Source organism: Canis lupus, chromosome 6 (genome assembly GCF_048164855.1).
Source record: "Canis lupus baileyi chromosome 6, mCanLup2.hap1, whole genome shotgun sequence".
Taxonomy (NCBI): domain Eukaryota; kingdom Metazoa; phylum Chordata; class Mammalia; order Carnivora; family Canidae; genus Canis; species Canis lupus.
In genome coordinates this window covers 30,166,375-30,172,374 of record NC_132843.1, presented here as the reverse complement: position 1 = coordinate 30,172,374, position 6,000 = coordinate 30,166,375, and positions in this window count along the sequence as shown.

Below are 6,000 nucleotides of genomic sequence, written 5' to 3'. Positions count from 1 at the left end.
ATACATATGAGGGAACATGCTGCTTAGACAATTCTGTAATTAGCTGCACACTATTCAAAGATAAACCACTAAATCCCCTATTTGTTAATAAATGTGATACTTATTGACAGATCTTAAATGTCTCCAACTTTGTTAGCCATTTATACATATATCACCTTATTTACTTCTCCAAGCAGACTTGAAGTTTGGTGTCTTATTTTCATGTTATATTTGATATAACAGGATCTTAGAAAAATTCTGAAAATTAATCAGAAATTTGATCAGAATAGTAAATGGTGGGTTGAACTTGAAGTCAAATCTATCAGAATTCATTGTGACACTATGTCACACAATATGCTACACCAAACGAATGAGAAGGAAAGGCTATTTCCTAAGTTTTTGAGAACTGTAGTGGGACAGATGTTTTAGATTCATAATGTTAGGTGCAGCTCCCATACCAAACCAAGGAAAAGAACATGATCTTCGAAATAAAAAAATGTGATCTTTGGATTTCCAAAAGAGGTTGTGCAAGAGTACAGAAATACTTATATAGTATTTTAGGCTTTACAGATCTTTTGCAGATAAGGTATCTTGTATTGTTTGTCCTATGTTATCACATTTGATGAATAAATATTTATTAACTTTCATAAGTCCCCAGTGGAGCAATAGGGATATGTAGTTAATTCAAGAGTGCTTCTGCTCAGTTTTATAGTTCTTCTGGATCCAGGGCTTTTATTTCTACCAAGAACATATCAAAGCAATTAATGACTTGATATAAAACATGACTCTTCTCCATTGACTTTCATGCCAAAGAGAGAAGTCTGTATCACTAGCAACTCAAATACAGAGTTAGACATATTTGTGTACACCTCTATATTTTAAGCTTTCTTTACAATTTACATTTTTTTCTCCTTTTTCAAGAGATGGGAACAATAAGTTTTTTTTTTTTTTTTGAACAATAAGTTTCAAGAGATGGGAACTAACTTGGTAAAATGGCACTTCCATTTATTTACACTGAAAGTTCCTCAATCAAACTTCAAGTCTTCACAGGATAGAAATAGCCTTCTTTCCCTTCAGTTATATGTATTCCCTGCAATTCTGTTGCCTATTTTGAAATATAGTCCTATTTTTGCGTACTAAGTTCTATTATCCTCTATTTTTCCCTGCCTCCTTCACAAATAGGGTGCCACTGTGCTTTCTCTGAAACTTCCTTACATTTGTCATTTCATTGATGTAAACGTACTATTAGTCAATTCAACATTCAAGGTGAGTTCATAACGCTGACTTACAGAAGAACATTATAGTATTTTCTATATCATTCTCAATCATATCCTCATTTTTTCCAACATTGTACATTGAAATACTCACAATGATGCATAGATCCTTTTCCTGAGAGGTTACAATGCAGAGTGAAATAAGAATACTTTCTGGTAATATATTACTTGTCACACAGTGATTTCAAAGCACTTTGTTAACAAAGAAAGATTATTACCATCAATTTAATGGGAACTGAAACACATAAGTTAAATTACTTTTTCAAAGTTGAACAGAAAGTAAGTTACTACCTTATGAACATAATTCATGTTCCTGTCATTACAGTGTTTAATTCTATCTAGTGGAACACACTTCCTTTCAGGCTGTCTTCTACATAACAATTTACTGCCCACTTGGCAGAGCGGAGGCTCAAATTCATGGATATGAGAATCCACTGTATCTAGGCAGAATTTGGTTTTATCTAATCATATAGCATCATGACTGGCTAGGTGGAGCCAAAGTGGAACTGCTTCACAACGTGTGGAACAGCTCACACTCTCTAATGTCCATAGTTTTCAGAAAACAGACTGAATACAGGGCCATTTGAGAAATTTGGGGTAAAGAGAATAGTCAAAAACTACATAAGAAACTAAACAAAGTCAAAAACTAAATTAGAATGAGTGCTTGCTAAAGCACTCATTCCATTGCCTGCAAATCAACACTAAACTAATTTTGATATTACTTTCTTCTGTTATGTGTATAAATATATGCATGTGGATTTTAAACATTAGGATTATAGCTGATTTACAATATATATCTTTTACATTTTTATTTAGTATTATTTTTTGAACATTTAAAAAATATTGAGCCAAACAAAACAAAACAAAAATAAATAAATAAAATAAAAAATATTGAGCCTTTTTCACAATGTACAAAGGGCTCTTAATTTTCCTATGTATGTGTATATGTGCATATGTATACATGCAAATATATACATAATTTACTTAAGCATTCTGCTATTATTGGCCATTTTTGTCAATTTTTTTTTTACCATTTATAAAAAAAACTTTAAAAATCCTCATATATATGTCAAATTATCTCTTCTTTTGGATTGTTCCATTTTTAAAATATTGCTTAAAATGCAAGCTATTTTGAGATAATGGAGACATTTTCCTAAATTTTTTTTTCTAAAAAAAGAGAGTAAGAGAAAGAAAGAAGGAGAGAGAAAAGTTTATACTTTTAAAATTTATTTTACTTGGATTTTATTTTTATTGATGTACAGTTACATGAATCCAAATCTCTAGAATTGGAAACCAGGTGTTAACATTTCTTACATATTTTCTTTTCAGGTATTAACATTTTTCAAAACATTCTGAGTTGATTCTAGTATGCAAGCAGCATTGAGCACAAATACTTTATATAAAACCATAAAATAAAGTTACATATACACAAAAAAGTAGCTGTGTAATTTATTTTCATTTTTAAAACATTATTGATATTAGTATATAAATTTTCTTCTGTTGTATACTTTTTTGGGCCAGTATCATTGTGTATAAATAGGTTTTCTTTTTCAGTTTTTATTTCCCCATTGGCATAAGTCTTGTTTAAGAGAAGGCTCCTTTCTCACTGGTAGTTTTTGTAATTGATTTCTGATTGTGTAATCGATTATCTGTACCTCCACTCTGGTAACCATTAGTCTTTTTTATAGTTCATAGTCTGTTTCTTGGTTTGTCTCTCACAATTTTTTTTTAACTTTTTCCCATATGGGTGAAATTATATGGTATTTATCTTTCTCTCACTGACTTATTTCACTGAGCATTATACTCTCTAGCTCTATCCATGTCATTGCAAATAGGAAGATTTCATTTCTTTTTATGGCTAAATAATATTCCATTCTGTATATACACCACATCTTCTTTATCCATTAATCTATCAATGGACACTTGGGTTGCTTCTATAATTTGGCTATCACAAGCAATGCTGGTATAAACATAGGGGTACATGTATCCATGTGAATTAGTGTTTTTGTATTTTTTGATAAATACTTAGTGTGGTTACTGGATCATAGGGTAGTATTGTTAAATTGTCTATATTACCCAAAGAAATCTACACATTTAATGCAATCTCTGTCAAAATACCAACAGCATTTTTCACAGAATTAGAACAAAAAAATCTTAAAATTTATATAAAACCTCAAAAACCTCAAATAGTCAAAGCATTCTGAAAAGAAAAGCAAAGGTATTTTTAGAGGTATTATTATACCAGACTTCAAGTTATACAATTTTAGAGGTATTATTATACCAGACTTCAAGTTATACAGTCAAAATAGTATGATACTGGTACAAAAATAGACATATAGACCAATGGAACAAAATAGAAAGCCCAGAATAAACCCACAATTAAATAGTGAATTAATCTTTGATAAAGCAGGGAAAAATATCCAATGGGAAAAACAATGTCTCTTCAACAAAGTGTTGGGAAAACTGGATAGCAACATGCAAAAGAATGAAACTAGATCGCTTTCTTATACCATACGCAAAAATAAATTCAAAATAGGTTAAAGACCTAAATATGTGAGTTTTTAAACCATAAAAATCCTAGAAGAAAGCATAGGCAGTAATATCTATGACATCAGCTGTAGCAACATTTTTTCTAGTTATGTCTCCTGAGGCAAGGAAATTAAAGGCAAAAATATACTACTAGGACTACATCAAAATAAGGACAGGAGAGGAAACAAACAACAGAACGAAAAGGTAGAAGATATTCACAATGACATATCTAAGATATTCACAAATGACATATCTAATAAAGGGTTAGTATCCACAATATATAAAGAATTTATAAAATTCAACACCTAAGAACCAAATAATCCAATTAAAAACAGGCAAAAGAAATGAACAGACATTTCTCCAGAGAAGACATCCATACGGCCAAAAAACACATGAAAAGATGTTCAACATCACTCATCATCAGGGAAATGCAAATCAAAACTACAATGAGATATCATCTCACACTTGTTGTAATGGCTAAAGTCAACAAAACAGGAAACAATAGGTGTTGGTGAGGATGTGGGGGAAAAGGAACCCTCTTGCATTGATGTTGGGAATTCTAGCTGGTGCAGCCACTGTGGAAAATAGTATGGAGTTTCCTCAAAAAGTTAAAAACAGAACTATGCTTTCATATTCTTAATTATTATTTTTATTTTCTTTATAATTTTACTTTAAGAATGACTCTTATTCTACAATGCCAACTGGCATTTTGCTTAGTGATTCAATAAAAAAAATCTTTAAAAGAGATACGGTATAAGAACAAAAATATATATATCTATTTTCATGTATTGATAAGACAAAAGTTCTTTCCTCTTACATTTATTATTAAAGATATTTAATATCTTTATTATTAAATACATTAAATTAAAGATATTTAATTCTATCATTGTGAGTCTGTAATTTATTTTGAAATTTAGAGAGATCTGTCTAGCGGTGACTATAATATAATGCCCTTAGCTTTCTCTTTCTTTAGACACTACCCTTTGGTTCCTTAGAATAAATAATGCAAAATGTGCTTTATTCTCTTCACACTCTAATTCTCTCCTTTTCAACTCAATCTTAGTAAATAAAATATTTTTCTTAGTCTTTAACTCTGTATTTTTAAATAGGCTTAAAAGTCTACTACTTATCAGCTTCTACTGGTATTTTTGACTTTCAGCTATTATAAATGAGGCAATGGAAAATCTTAATTCTACTTTCCATTTTTCCTACTCTTTCCCTCATTTTATTACCTGTGTAATTTCTACTGGCTGTTTCTGACATGACCCCAATCAAAAACTTCTTCCTTTCTTCCCTTGTCTCCATATAGATGTAACTTTCTGCCTAAATCCACCTATCTTTTTTTTTTTAAGATTTTATTTATTTATTCATGAGAGGCACAGAGAGAGAGAAAGAGAGGCAGAGACACAGGCAGAGGGAGAAGCAGGCTCCATGCAGGGAGCCCGACGTGGGACTTGATCCCCAGTCTCCAGGATCAGGCCCTGGGCTGAAGGTGGCACTAACCGGCTGAGCCACCCGGGCTGCCCTAAATCCAGCTATCTAGAGTTATTTTTGACCCTAAATATACACAATTAGTAGAACATGCTTAGTTTCTTTGTTTTTACTTTCTGTCATCTAGATTTAAACCTAGGTTAAAAGTCAAATTGGCACATTTAGCATATTGTTGTGTATTAGCACAAATTATTTTTTTAACTAACTCAAATGTACTGGCAACAAATACAGAATGAAAGTAATATGCTGAAATTTCTCACACAATGAGTGTCTTTGTTGTTGTTTTGTTTTCTTAAGTGGGATAAGATCTATTTGGCAATAAAATATTACCAACTCCTCAATATACGGGAGGTAGTAGAATTTTACAAAATCTTTCTGTATTTTGAAACAAAAGAGAATCATTCTAAAGAGAAATTAATTATCTTCTTTTGAAGTTTATTTAGGACCTTAAATTTATCATTAAAATTAAGCAAATAAAATTAAAATATAACAATAAAATGTATTTATAACATCACTAAAATTGATTGTTACATCACACATGAAGGAGAGACTCATTTCTGAAGTAACTCTAATGTACTGACATTAAAATGTTTGTTACATAGGCTACTTTGATAATATTATTAATAGGATAGTCTGACAATACAATTCAGCACAGAATCAAGTATGTACATGCAACTATTTGTGAACTAGCAAAAGGCAGGGATTATGGGAGATCTCTACATCCTGC